Source organism: Oreochromis aureus, linkage group 11 (genome assembly GCF_013358895.1).
Source record: "Oreochromis aureus strain Israel breed Guangdong linkage group 11, ZZ_aureus, whole genome shotgun sequence".
NCBI classification, from domain to species: Eukaryota; Metazoa; Chordata; class Actinopteri; order Cichliformes; family Cichlidae; genus Oreochromis; species Oreochromis aureus.
The window spans coordinates 13,469,070-13,483,203 of record NC_052952.1 but is presented as its reverse complement, the minus strand read 5'-3'; the positions used below and the strand labels follow the sequence as shown (position 1 = coordinate 13,483,203).

Sequence of the window (14,134 nt, the reverse complement as noted above, 5' to 3'; positions counted from 1 at the left end):
CGGGGAGGAAACTATCCTAAACAAGGTTGTTCACACACTATGTAAAAAGTCCTCTTCGCTCCTACTTGTAGTCCCTGTTTTGTGCGCACTAAACACGGGCGGAAAGTTGTTGGGTTTTGTTGTTGTTGTTGTTGTTGTTTTTCTTTTAAAAAATGAAATTAAATCTGAATTTTGTTTTCAACGCACGTAACTTAGTGCCGTCGATCCAACCCAGAACATTCCAGAAATCCATGCAAAAAGGAGAAAAAACGAATAGTTGTTTGAGCTACAGCTCATTCTTACAGCATCTCATGTAACCTACTGACCTCTCCAAAATAAGATTTTCCACATTATTTAATGATTTCAGAGCCGGTAACTGGTGCGTAAAATGTGCGCAAAATTGGCCACGCGCATCCAAAATGACAAAGAGCGAACTGGATTAGCGTTAATTCAGGCTATCTGTGGATGTTCTGGTACCAGAAAAGGTGCAGTGTGTTGGAGGCACGTAAAGCGCTACATAAATAAATAGCGTTAGCGCTTTGGGTCTGTAGAGAGCAGGAGGTGACTTATTCAGTGGACAGATACGGAATCCCCATCCTCACACTTATGGATGGCACATCTCAACTCCCCCCCCCCCAGCCACCATCTTAAGCTGGTTTTAATTGATCTCATAACCACTTTGAACAGTTGGTAGGAAATGCGCATAACAATCACCCAGCAGAGGCGCAGGAGCTGTGAGGGGGGGTCAGGGGCTGGGAGGGGGATCAGCACCTTTGTAAATACCACTCTATACTCTGAATGAATGAGGAGCCAGCCGGATTAGGAAAGTGGCCCCCGCGGAGCCCTCCTCAGACCTGTGACACAACACATTGCCGAGATCCTTTTTAGGGTGACCGTGAGAGGAAATATGGTCCGGTTTGCGCATGGCGCTAACAACCCGTGTCTAAAGGTAGGACACTTGAAAAACTCATTTAAAGTCGAAGGGTGTGAGGGGGGGGGGGTGTCTTGTAAATTGTACGGCAATCACATATTTAATCATATGCGCTGCATGCCAGGGGGAACCTCCACACTCTGCAAGCCCTCCACTGCCCATCTGCAAATAATCAGGCAATCACTGCGGGGTACTGGCACACACACGTTTTTCAGCCCCTCTCTTTCTCTCTGCATCTCTCTCTCTCGTTGCACCGTGCAACTTTTAGATAGCACACAAGATGCGGAGTGCCATTTACGTGGTAAGAGCAGTCTTTCGCCCTTAAGAGCACCTTTAATCTGCAGGGTTGGATGGTCAAGCAGCAAATCCAGCGGTGCACATTTGTCTTTAGGTGCCTCTTTATCTGTGCTGCTGTCTGTTTGTGTGTGAGGGAGAGAGCGAGAAAGAAGGAAGAGGTCTGGGGGGTGGCCTAACCAGCGGGGACGAGATCAAAAGGTTAACTTACACATTTGACCTCAAGAACAGCTTCAGGCTGAGGACAATAAGCTAAACACTGTTACCGCTCACTCTCAGAGCGGATGTTACACTTGTCATGCTAACCCCGTGCAAAGGTTTCGCCTTTACTGTAATGTTTAAAGTATTCGTGTGTGTGTGTCTGTATTTAGGGGGGGAGAGGGGGTGGACATACAGCACTTTGGGCCAAAACTGCCATCCTAGCAAGCAGTGGGCAGTCAGCCAAGTCTTCAGTATTTGCTTCCTTCCTTTATTTATCACGGTTATATTGAAAGAAGCATGTGTAAGAGATCATTGTCCAATAGGCCTAGAAATGCTTGAATATTTTTCTAGCCCTCAAGGTTCCTGTGACAGCTTTATATACAGCCTGTCTGGCATGCACGGGGAAGCCATCCAAAGCTTTCAGGAGTGTTGAGACCCAGGCACGTTTAAAACTCAGTTTGGCCGTGCTCAGCTCCCCCAGGCGAAACTGCTGTAATGTGGAATGAAAGACATCCTGCGTAATTTACCAAACACTGATGAGTATAAACAAAAGAAAAGAGAATTTTTCTGCCACTGATATGCTATGGCGCACGTAGCCGCATAACTGAGCGAGGTGTAAGGAATGGAGATGCCATCATAATGAGGGGAATGGGGGCGGGTGGGTTTGTCAAGGCGTAACGCTGCCGTTGCATGTGACCCCCGGCACGCGGTCAAGATTGGGATCTTTGTGTGGTTTTCTGGGCTGGTCTGGTGGTGCTCACACACTGCATGGCATGAACCAGCCTCTCGTTTTGACTGTGGCAATTGTGCATATACACTTTAAAAAAAAAAAAGTAAAACAGATGACAGAATATATTAAATTTACACCTCCTTACCCCCTATCCTGCCCACTAGAAACAGGAAAATGATGCCAACGAGCCCTGCTATGATATCATAGCTAGACACAAGGGTATTACTTTTCATTTTTATTCTCTGGCTAATGATGCCACCTGCTGACTCCATAAAATCAGGCTCGAGTAGGAGCGCTGCCTGAAGGAACAGGGATACACAGTGGGGCCCTAAGCCGTTTTAACTGGTAATGAATAGGTAACGGCAGTCGAGAGTGGTGAAAAGTTGCCATGTGATACTGTTAACCCTTTGTGCATCAAGCCAGAAATCCCAAATTTGAATTCCCAGCAGGTCATAGCATGTTTCAGATCAGATTCAGCTGTGTAATCTGTTACTCAACTGTGTTAACTGTATTCTCAGATGCTTCTTTTTTTGTGTGCTTTCTTTTGAAGGACCAAAGTGATTAGATTAAACCAATGCAGAGTAGCAGAGTTGGAGGGGGCGAGGCTAGAGATGCATGACACTTGCAACATGGATGTGTTTGTGTGTGCTAAAAATCACAAGATGTCACTGAAAATGAGTGAAAACGTGATACTCTCAGGTAGTGGACTCTTCTTAACTGATTCTATGGTTTACTTTGAGAATACAGCAAAAGTTTGGTGGAGTTTCTTTTTAGATGCAGCTAAGCTACTAGCACATCGTGCGCTCTCTTTCTGAGCCCTGCACATCAGCCTGTGGACTTGTGTGTGCTGAAAGCTTGCACAAAGTCCCAGGTTTGTGGGTGTAAGTGTTAATGTTGGAACACAGCACTTCAGCGCAATATAATCTGTTGATTAAGTGTTTAAGGGGAATGACAGGGAACGCTCCAAGAAGCTGCTTTTAAACCAGCCCTCGCTAGTCTGGAAAAAAAGTGCGTGTGGGGGGGGAAAACCCCTGCAGATGGCACGTCTGTTAACAAGACCTTCTCACATGATGCCACTCTACTCCAGGTGATGTTAGCACTGCAGCCTCACTTGTCTGTTTTTTTTTTTTTTTTCTTATTCCATAGCTAACACTTGAAAGCGCGTTTGTTTTATTCGTGTGAAGCACGTGATTGGTCTCTGGAAAATGCTGAAAAGCCATCGGATCTGATCTCAGCAGAGATCCGTCCTTCTCACTCACCATCCTTGGAGGTTGTGCTGAGGGGAGAGAGGAAGGGGCTTTTTAGGGAATGAGGAAGGCATATTTAAGCAGATCAGCTGGAAGTGGCTGAATGTGAACAGCATCACCTGAGAGGGATTACAGCGGGCTGAGTCTTGACCTGAGCTCGAGCTCCAGCGTCAAGGAACAGAGCTCTGTCTTTTTTCTCCCAGGCCCCGTCAGCTAAGCTTCGAGAAGTGTAAATCTTTGTGTGTGTGTGTGTTTGTGTGTGTCTGAGAGAGAGAGTGAGCGAGAGAGAGAGAAGCGTACTGGCAGATACATGGACACCCTGCAGGTGCATGTTACCGATGATGAAGGGTCCACAACACACATCCTCTCCCTTCACCCACCCCACCTTCTTCAACCAATCATGTTCACGGTCTGTCTTGGGGATTATCGTGGCCATTAAGGACAATGATTCACTTATGCGCTGTATTGATAAATCACATTAGTCTGACCCAGCCTCCGAACTCTGTCGAAAGACTAGCTCCTTGTCTGACCTGCACGTCGATCCCGGCCTGTAGTGCAGCTCCCGCTTCAAGTCCCAGCGGTATCAGGTGAAGCCGGTGAAAGGCTTCTCAGTGCGTTGGTGCCATGCTACACTGCTGAAAAAACCCCAGCAAGAGGAAAAAACATGCAGTGGCATGAACTTTTTCTGTAGGGAGCCACAGATCTGGATTCTTTATTGGGCTCCACGACAAAGTAGGATGATCTGATCTGCTTTTTCTCCACTGTTTTACCATCTGAAAAATTCAGTAAATCCCAATGAATGAATTGAGTTGGCTGAATAACCTTTTTTTTTTTTTTTTTTTTTTTTTAATTTATGAGCGTGTGATCGCGAGGTAAGAGATGTACTCATATTTGTCTATCAACTTCTTCCATCTCCAGATTCGGGCCCTCTTTCATAATTTTCCTCCCCTCCTTTTTTTTTTTTTTTGGATAGGGAGGCTGGGTGGGAGGGTTGGGAGGGGATACACATGGGGATCTTCCTTTCCAACTTTCAACTATTGTCATCTGAGGATCCCATATACTGGCAAAGCTAAATGCCAAACAGATGTTTTCAATTTTAGGCTATGTGTTACCACACTGTAAAAATTCTTTTTTTTTCTTTCGGAAATGTGAAATAAAATAAAGCTATTATATAAAATCTTATAACACACTCCATGTTTCCTCATGGTGACTGGACTCTCTCAGCAGCAGACAAAAACTACAGTGTCTGTCCAGAGTGTGAAGACTTTTTTTTTTTTGCATCCCTCACCTATGCCTGTTCCTTCGCAGCAATTACACCTTAATACGTTTCCTTATAAAGCTTCTAAATATGACCAGCCAATTTGGTCCAATTCTCTCAAGTTTATTGGGCCATAAAAGATTCTAATGTTGGGAATCATTTCTAAGTGCCACACATAAAACAACAAAACAAAAAGAGTATTTAAAAAAAAAAAAAGACATACAAGGTCCTTCCAGGTGGGAGAGCTGCCCAGAGCCGGGGATGGAGCCCCTCAAGCTTACACCAGAATGCATTTCCAGGCTGCTTACCTCTCACATTACTAATACACACCTCTAAAAGAATCCAGGGAAGAGCTGTTTAGAGGTAATGATGTGAACACAATAGGCATCTATTGTGTTCTTTTTCCTCAATGAATCTAATCATGGGAATTGTTAAAATGAGCCATTTCCCCTTTCGCTTTACACAAAACAAAGCATTAAAATTAGGCTTAACTAGCTGGACATTTTAAGAAAGTCTTCATTCACATGAGAGTTAGATCATGCTGATGCCAGCAGCCAGTTCGCTTAGTTTAGTGTAAACGCTGAAAACAGTCAGTCTGACTCTGTCCAAAGGCAACAAAACCACCCGCAAAGCTCACTAATTAACACAATGTAATTTAACACACTACAGAAAGTGTAAAAACTACACTTACACTAGTGGGATTTTTGAGATTTTCCCTGTAACATAGGTTTGTGTTAAACTGCAGTAAACTAATGCACTTGGATTCGCTATTTGCAGTTATTCTAGTTTATTACTATTAAATATGTATATACAGTATTCTTTAAGGTTTCTACAACAATGTAATTATTATTAAAAAGTTGTAAAATGGTGTAAATATTAATGTACTGTTTTATTAGATGACAGGCTGCTGCTGCATGTTCACATAATGGACATAGCAGTGATACCTAATTTTCTCATGACCATGAAAAAAAAGGAATAGGTTGAGTGTTGAGCTGTTCTTTCACATTTTAAGAAGTATAAAAACTTGTATAAAAACATACATTTCCTTCTTTACATGTTGATTATTTTCCTATTTTCCTTCTTCTAGTTATTACATGAAATTTGGCCAGTGGTGCTCAAAATTTACATCATTCCCCACACGGCAGGAGGAAATACTTTCACGCCCCATCTAAACAAAACAATGACAGAAAAGCCTAGCTGCAACTTTATTTAGAAGATAAACTCATTCACACTGAATCCTTCAGTAACTTTTGTTTTAAACAAACAACTTTCATTTCAAACAACTATTTGTAACTTTTGTCACTAGACTGCTTCATTCGTCTGCACCACTTCTTCAAAAAAGCAACAAGTTAAACAGAATGTGAACATTGCCAAACATGGAAAAATAAAGTTCAGTCTTAGCCTTATAAAAAAGAAATCCAGAAACTTGTGAACAGAGATGAAAAATATATGATTTAGTGAGAGTTTAATACTTTTCACTCTTAGTGGCTGCAGTGAGCCTGTTTTTGACTGCAGAGCTGTGGCGGGGCGTGGTCTGCGGCACGGCTGCGGGGGAGGCAGACGCACCTGAGCGGCATCCCCAATCACGCCTTCCCGGCTTAAAACAGAATTAAGTGGGTCCTGTTGTTGTTGTTGATGTGTGTAGGCTGTAGCCGAAAAGCTTCAGCCGCGTGCGTAAGTTGACAGTCGCAATAAAGAAGTGTACTGAAAAGTGCGAACATGTGCTCGGGTCTGTGGTGCTCCACTCCTGGGTTTCGGCACCGCTGTAAACGATGCACGACAGACCCGACCACATGTTTGCACTTTTCAGTACACTTCTTTATTGCGGCTGTTGACTTACACACGCAGGTGCAACTTTTCAGCGGATGCGCATATTATTAACGCAACTGCCGCAAATTTCTTTGTTCTGCCGTAAAAGTGATTCTGATGTTAAACATGACTTTTCTGCCAGGTAACTTGCGCCCCACCTGCCAGAACTGTGCGTCCCACCAGTGGGGCGCGCCACACACTTTGAGAACCACTGAATTAGGCTAGCTTTAGGCTAGCTTTAAGCTAGCTTGAGTCTGATGATAAGTTTTATGTTAAATGTCCAGATATCAGAAGTATATCAATAGAAATCGTAACTTTTGGAGAATGTACATAATATACATAACATAGATAATAGAATATTGAGCACATTTATCACATCGTGTGCTTTTATTACTCCAATATGTGAAATGGTCAGGGTTAGAGTGCCCTTAGTCAACACTACACAGCATAAAATGACAACCAGAAAGCAAAAAATGTGTTTTCACAACACATAACATGTAATTTAAGATATTTTATGAATATTCCATTTCTTTATAGCTGCTGGCTCTTAATGTTTAGAGGATCATTTAGGGCCCAAGAGCCTTTGGAAGGAAGATTAATGTATAGTGTTTCTAGAAAAAGCCACACTCAGTATGTGCTCTTGTTTACCATATTGATATGATCCTTTGTGTGCGTGTTGACTAGTACCTACTTTGCATCGATCTGCAAAGCCCGGAAATCTGAAACTCAAGGAGGCCCCTTGAGAAAATACACCAGCATGTACAGAAACAAACACACACACACTGACTCGAGTTTGGTGCTAAGGGCTGCTTGCCTCAGTGCCTGTTAGAATGGCTCTAACAAGAAGGAGGCATGGGGCTCTCTGATCGCTACCCCCGTGCCCACCCCTTAACACTCGACAGATGGACAAGACTCCTTTTTTTCTCCCCCCCTCCCTTCTTTTATGGGACCTCTAATTATGCTTACACACCACATCAAAATAAAGCTCAGCATGCAATGCCTTTGGTATGGAGAGGAAGTGAGCTGGTCAGATGCAATAAAGCGTCTCTCTGCGGCGCTCGCCTGTAATTTGGTGGCCTGAGTATGGACACCGAGAGGTAAAGGTACTGCGGCCCCAACTGTCGCCTGCTGACTGCGTGGTGCGGTACAGCCATCTATGGAGTGGCAGTGATGTGCTTTCTTGAAGAACGCTCAACAAAATCCGCTTTTCTTGCTATGTTGGTTTGCCAGTATCATCGTATACTGTGTGAAAGACAAAACCAACGCACTTTCAATTACATGTAACCGTGACAAGATATTTTACCCCCACCCTTGATGCATCGTTGGCGGGGACTGTAAGCACCCTCTGTTATGGCTTTGTTATGGTTTTGGCTGAGTTTGAGGTTAATGTTGGTAATTGGGCACCCTCAGACTAAATAAGGACTTGCCTGTGGAATTAGACTTGGACTAGTTGAGACAAGAGCTTTGAATGATACAACGTGTCCTGCTTAGACCGGATTTTTTTTAAATTTTTTGGTTTTGTTTTCCTGGCCATGGAGCTGTGTTGAGGCTGGCCTGTGCTTCTGTCATCTAACTCTCAAGCCTCATGGTGTGAGGAGAGGAAGGCCTCATAGCTGCCTGCGGAGTGCAGAAGCACCCGGTGTGTTTTTAATCAGGAACAGGGCTGGGAGTCATTACTGGGCCTTGATGCTTAGCTCATTGTCTCTCTGACTCCCTCTGTGGAGAGAAAGGAAGGCAGAGGACGAGGAGGAGGAAACAGACCGACAGCAACGTAGCGTGCGTGTCGGATTTAAAAAGGTCTTAGAGGGTCATACCCTGTAGACTTATGAGGTCGGGGTAGAAGGAGCAAAAAGGAGTGATGGGAACAGAGAGTGCACGATAGAGGAAGGATTGGATAAGATCTGGTCTGTCTCTTATCAGAGCAAAGCAACAAGATTGTAGATCAATCTTGTAATGGAAGCTATAGTAACAGCAACATTAGCCTCAAGGCAGTGGAGTGTACTTCTTCTCCTGTCAGATTTATTCAGTCTCACACCCCAATACTTGTCACTCAGCTTGATGAGCTGTGCGATTATATCCGAGATAACAGAGCACCTCTGTGTGTCTTTAAACTCCTCGCTAAATGGCTAGCATCCTAGCTGTCAAACTGTAAGTATGTACGCTCAGTATCTGAGCTCATTCCCGACCTTGAGCTTGAAAAAAAAAAAGCCAACACAGATGTTTTGTAAGTTTTCGCTCAATGAGTTTCTTTGGTGCCGCAGGTGTGACTCTCCATTGGGAGCTGGTTATTTGTTGGAAAAAGGATGTGTTTTCGACATAAAATCCCCCCCGAGCCTTCCCAAATAACAGTGTTTTATTTTTGTATGTGTTTATTTTATCAGAATTGACAGGTTTGGAACATGCAGTATGTGATACTAGCAATGAATGGGCTCTTTATAGATGGGATCTGTAGTTGGCTTCTTTCTGTGAATTTCACAATAAAAGTCACCGACACGTACACTGTGACTGATGTACATAAAATTGCTACACTCTCATTTAACATTTTAGGATTAAAATTAATATTTTATTTGACTAGTTATGAAAAATATTTTTTCTGAATAATTTTGATCTTTATTTGTATTAAGAATGTCAAATTAAATAATTACATAGAAAATTCATCTTAAACACTGTTTTGGTAAAAAAAAGAAGAAGAAAACTAAGAAAACAAAATGAAAAAATAAACTTGCATTAACTATAAAAATGAATTAAATTAGTTTAATCAATAATTAAACTATTTATTTATTTATTTATTTATTTGGTATTTTAGTGGTACTGTAAAAGTAACCCTAGACATTGGGTTGGTTAAATGAAGCATAAACTTTTATTCCATCTAAAGGCCACAAGATGGCGATAGCTGTGGTTGCAAAAACAACTTCCAGTCATAATTAAGTTTAATTACGTTTTCTGTCTTGACCTCTGCAAACACTTTCCTGGTGGGTTTATGGGCTCAGTCACTCATTTTGGGACGTATTGAATAGAAAACTGTCTGATTTGCAAATCTTTGTTATACTATGTTTAAAAAAGAAGGATTATCCATGCTCATTGGCTGCCAATTCATTATTGACAAGTCACATGCCAAAGAGTAGTTTCACAGTCAGGTCTGCACCTCCTCAACACATCTGATTTTTATTTCTTTAAACCAAGATGATGACAGTGAAAATGCTAATCTTGAGGCTTTAAAACAAGACTTCAGAAACCAGTGGATGATATCCATCCTTTAAACTGTCTATGAATGACGCCCAAAGACAAAGAAAGTTACACTAACTAGAAGAAACAACTAAATTAGTGTCTACATCACACTAGTGTAATAGTGTGATGTCATGTAACGACAGTTTAGTATTTTTTAGCTGTTTTCTCTGTTAGCCTTTTAACTTCATTCACTCATTTTCACTGACTATTCTTTGAGCACTAGTAGTTGCCGCTTTTCATGAAACACCAGTACTAGCAATCAACAGGCTCTCTGTAAACGGGCTCTGCTGTGGGCTTCTTCCCCTTCATGCATTTCACAATAAAAGTCATTGACATACACACTTTAACCCAACGTCAGAAAGAAAACAATTAATTTTAAACTGAAGCAGTAATAAGAAGCACGTGCATTTTCCCACATGTGCAGAACAAATCTGGTTTAAGGTGTGACTGAACGATCGAAGTACCAAAACCAACATGCTAGCAACACGTGGTTTGCTATGAAGACTTTCTAGCTGTCTGGTTAAATCATTAGTGATCAGATCTGAGATTTGTTTTTGACCGTGTGACAAATACCAGAGTAGCAAGTTCTTTTTACTGTGCTGGGGTCTGTGCAAACTTCTGGGGAATCTGTGCAAACTTCTACAGAATATTTATGCAAGGCACTTTTACTGCTAAGTTTCTACTTGTTTTCTTCTTCGCTTTGCTTAAAAAGAAGGATTGTTTCATCAAATACCAATTCAGTCCATTGTTAATCTAAAAGATATTGCTTAAAGCAGCTTCAGTGTAAACGCTGCAGCAGTAAGAAGTTTATTTCCAACAGTCTAAGTAGGCTACACTTGGACCGTTTCTACTTGTTTGGCTACTTGTTTTAGGGTAATGCTGTCAAATTAACAAATGAAGCTGCATCCATGTGGGACTCACAGAATGATGCTTTTGCACCAGTCCAAATCGTGATTTGTTTCATTTGAATATCACTGAACAGCTGTTAGGTGTAGTTTCCTCCCCTCTCAGTCAAGACTACACTTTGGGTAACGCTGTCCGTCACTGAATGAGATGCAGTCCCATTTGTTTCACAGAATGGGCACAGCTGTGTTCACTGTAACACAGTTCATTTTGTTGTATTGTATGCAGCGTTGTATTTTGTGGTCGGGGGCATTTTTGTCACTGTTTGTCTTGTTGTTGTCTGCGCTGCCTAAAGCCAGTGTATGCTTTTGTGTTTCGTTTTGTTTTTTCCTCTGGCTGCATGTCACATGGGCTTTTGACACAAATGCACACGCACACACACGAGTGAAAGTCTAATTGTGGGAGAACATTTTTAAGCTGTTATGATTTTAATGCAGCACATTTTTATGTTGCGCCTTGTCAAACAGCACATCAATTGTGGTGACTGCCTTTGACTTTTCTTTCTCCATTAGGGTTTCTCACTAATCTTGTTTTAAGATGCAGACAATGAAACACGACTGTGGTAGAGACAAATGCTAGACAGAGAAGTATAAGCTTCAAAAGAACAAAAAAAAAAAAAAAAAGAAAGAGGTCCATTAACATTTGTCAGATTCCTTCACCCTCCCCCCACCCCCTTCTAGTTATGCACTTGTGTTACATCTTGGCTGACTTCTCCTTAACTGGATATTATTTGATTTGGAGTGGTGCCAGGGCTCAGGAGCATGCGGCCTTAGCTGTGTAAACAGCTGTCACCAGCAGGAGTCATAACTAATAGGTATCTGTGGACAAGGGTCACGTGTAGTTTATATGTTTACCAGCTAATGGCTTCAGAGATGGTACCGCCTTGGTGCGGTAATGAACACTAGTGAAGTGTAATGGACAGCATGGGGCTGCTTAGCATCAGCAATGAGGATGAGTGCACACATTTGTATTCAAATGGTGAAAGCCAGAGACGTGAAATATAATAAGAAAAATATATGATCTAACTTCAACATTTACTAGTTATATGTGACGAGGAAGACACTGAATCTTTATTGAGTTGATTTGCTCATAGTAGCAGCGAACGCCGCGGCGTGCAGGTAAAAGGCGAGCACAGCCATTCAATCCATTCATCTGTTTCCATTGCATGTAACGACAGACTTGACAACCCTCCTACCACCCAGAGGGTTTTGGATGCAAGTATCGACTTCTTAAATCTTATTGCAACATCTAACACATTCCTTGGAAGCCTGTGTTCTTTTGTTTTGTTTTGTTTTTTGGGTGCAGTAGTCAAATACTGAAGAGCACGTGGAGTATTTGAGCTGAAAGAAAATTCATCTACAGCAAAATTCCCGCATCCTTCATGCGTTATGAAAGCATTTATTCCAAGGTTCTCTCAAAAGGCAATATAAGAAAAGAAACATGTCCTCCCGCGGGCTGAGTCCTGGCCTCTCAGAGCCAACACAAGCCGGTTTCTGTTAAGAAATCTGGGCAGTGCCAACCATTCAGGTGCCGGTTTGTGGTGGTGCGAAAACATGAGGCCAGATGTGACCCAGGCACCTGCTACAGGAGCAGGCGGCTCTACGCAAAACTGTACATCGCAGACTTGAGAAGTACCTCAGATGAACTTCTCTTTAAAGATTCTTTGTGTATGTGTGCGCTTTCTGGTAATTAAGTTAATGAGAACTTAACAAAATAATGGCAGCTTTAGTAAAAGAAATGCAAGTCTCAGCCTTCTAATGACCTGTGCTGTGGCCATTTCTCTCGTCGAAAAGCCGGCAGCAGGCAGTTAAGTGAGAAAACAAACAAGGTTGCGGTATTTTCCCGTGAAAAAGTCGATATTGGATCCAGTCCAGTTTTTTTTTTTTTTTTTTTTTTTTTTTTTTTTGAGAGAGAAAAATGTGGCTTTGATGTTTAGGAGTTTTGGGTTTTTTTTCAGTGTCAGGCACCACGACTGAAAGTGAGACCAGGTCTTTGCCATTTGTCCCCTGTGGTGCTCTCCACTTTTGACCCTGGTAAGCACTTCAGATCTCCCTTTTGGCCTCAGCGGGTGAAGTGGGGGTGTGAAGTAGTATCTTGTTAAGCACTTAATAAGGAAGAACTTTTCAACAGCTGTTCATGTTCTTTTCGTTTTTTCTCTTTTTCTTTTTTAATGCTAAATGCCTTGATTCAAACCCATTGTATGAAAATGAAGATTCCATCAGGTGGCAGCTCTTTGCTCCTGCTCCCGTCTCCCGAAATTTGGCTACCCCTAAGAAAAAAAAAAAAATGAAACTCTGTGCTGCGAACAGAAAATGTCAAAGCTTTTAGTAACTGGCTGATTTATGCGAGTCCTCACAATTGGCAGTCTTTTCCTGGATCTAACATTCAGTGTGTTTTCTTAACTTCCAAAACCAGTTTCTTACTGTTTCTACATTTCTTTTCACTGTTCCTTTAAACTTTCATTCTTTTACATTTAAGATAAAAATACTGTATGTTTTTTTTAAAGTTACTTTGCAGAATATTTGCATAAAAAACATGATTAGGTTACACAATATTGAATTTAATATTAAAACCTATATTTGTATAGAGTATTAAGATGACCCCTACTCCGACCTGCTCTGACACTAAAACAATGTCACAATTATGCATGATGAAACAAAACTCCTGCTTTATTATAGTCTGAATATGTGACTTTTGTACTTTATCTTTATATAACCAGCATTTCTTAAACTGCGGGGTGTATGGGGCACAGTGTGTCATCGTCATCATTATCTGTAATCAATCAATATTTCATATCCAACTAAAGTTGAATAGAGTGTGTTTAACTTGAAAGGAGAACTTTTATTTTACACCTTCGACCTTGAGTAATGGTCACAAAAAAAAACAAGTTAGCATACCTTGATCATCTTCAGTTGAGGCTAATAAATGTTTTTGAGAGAGTAAGTTTGTATAATTTATTTTTTAAGTAAAGCCTAGTAATCAAATTTTACAATGATGGATTTTGGAATTTGCCCTACCTGCAGCTACTATTCACTACCACTAATACCACAATTTACTGTAATTGCTAAACATTTAAAAGTAAGCTAATTTTTTCAAGTAAAAATCTGAGCTTTTAATACAGCAGTGATGGCAATTTCTTATATTTTTATTTTTGAGTTCCGCTTTTAACAGTTTAGTGTGATCCATCCAGCTTTTTCTACTTACGTTAAAATAAAAAATAATTTATTTTCCCAGCTTTGTCAGCCAGCGATAGGAAGTAACAAAACCTTAAGTTTACAGTCTGTTTTTGCGTGACACTTCGGCAAAAGATGATTATCTTCCATCTGGATCTCCAAAAATGTGTTTCTGGCAAGTATGAAAAATTTACGTCCAAGCTTTTTTGTTTTTCAGACGTGTGAGCTAGAAGTGGAGATGAGTTTAGTCAAGGTGATGACACATGGGGAGGGAAGCGTGTGCACGGGTTAGGGTGGGAGAGATGGAGCAGAAGCTACATGGGGTGCAAATATGCCAAGCATGCCCGATGACTTTGCTGATCCCTGTGATGTCCTCGGTCG

At 41.5% G+C, this 14,134-nt stretch overlaps 1 protein-coding gene across 2 annotated transcripts in view; it reads left to right on the top strand.

The window, feature by feature from the left end:
* The window catches only part of rspo2 (R-spondin 2), a 61,375-nt gene that overhangs the window by 1,240 nt on the left and 46,001 nt on the right, over window positions 1-14,134 (top strand). The gene's annotated exons all lie outside the window — the stretch shown is intronic.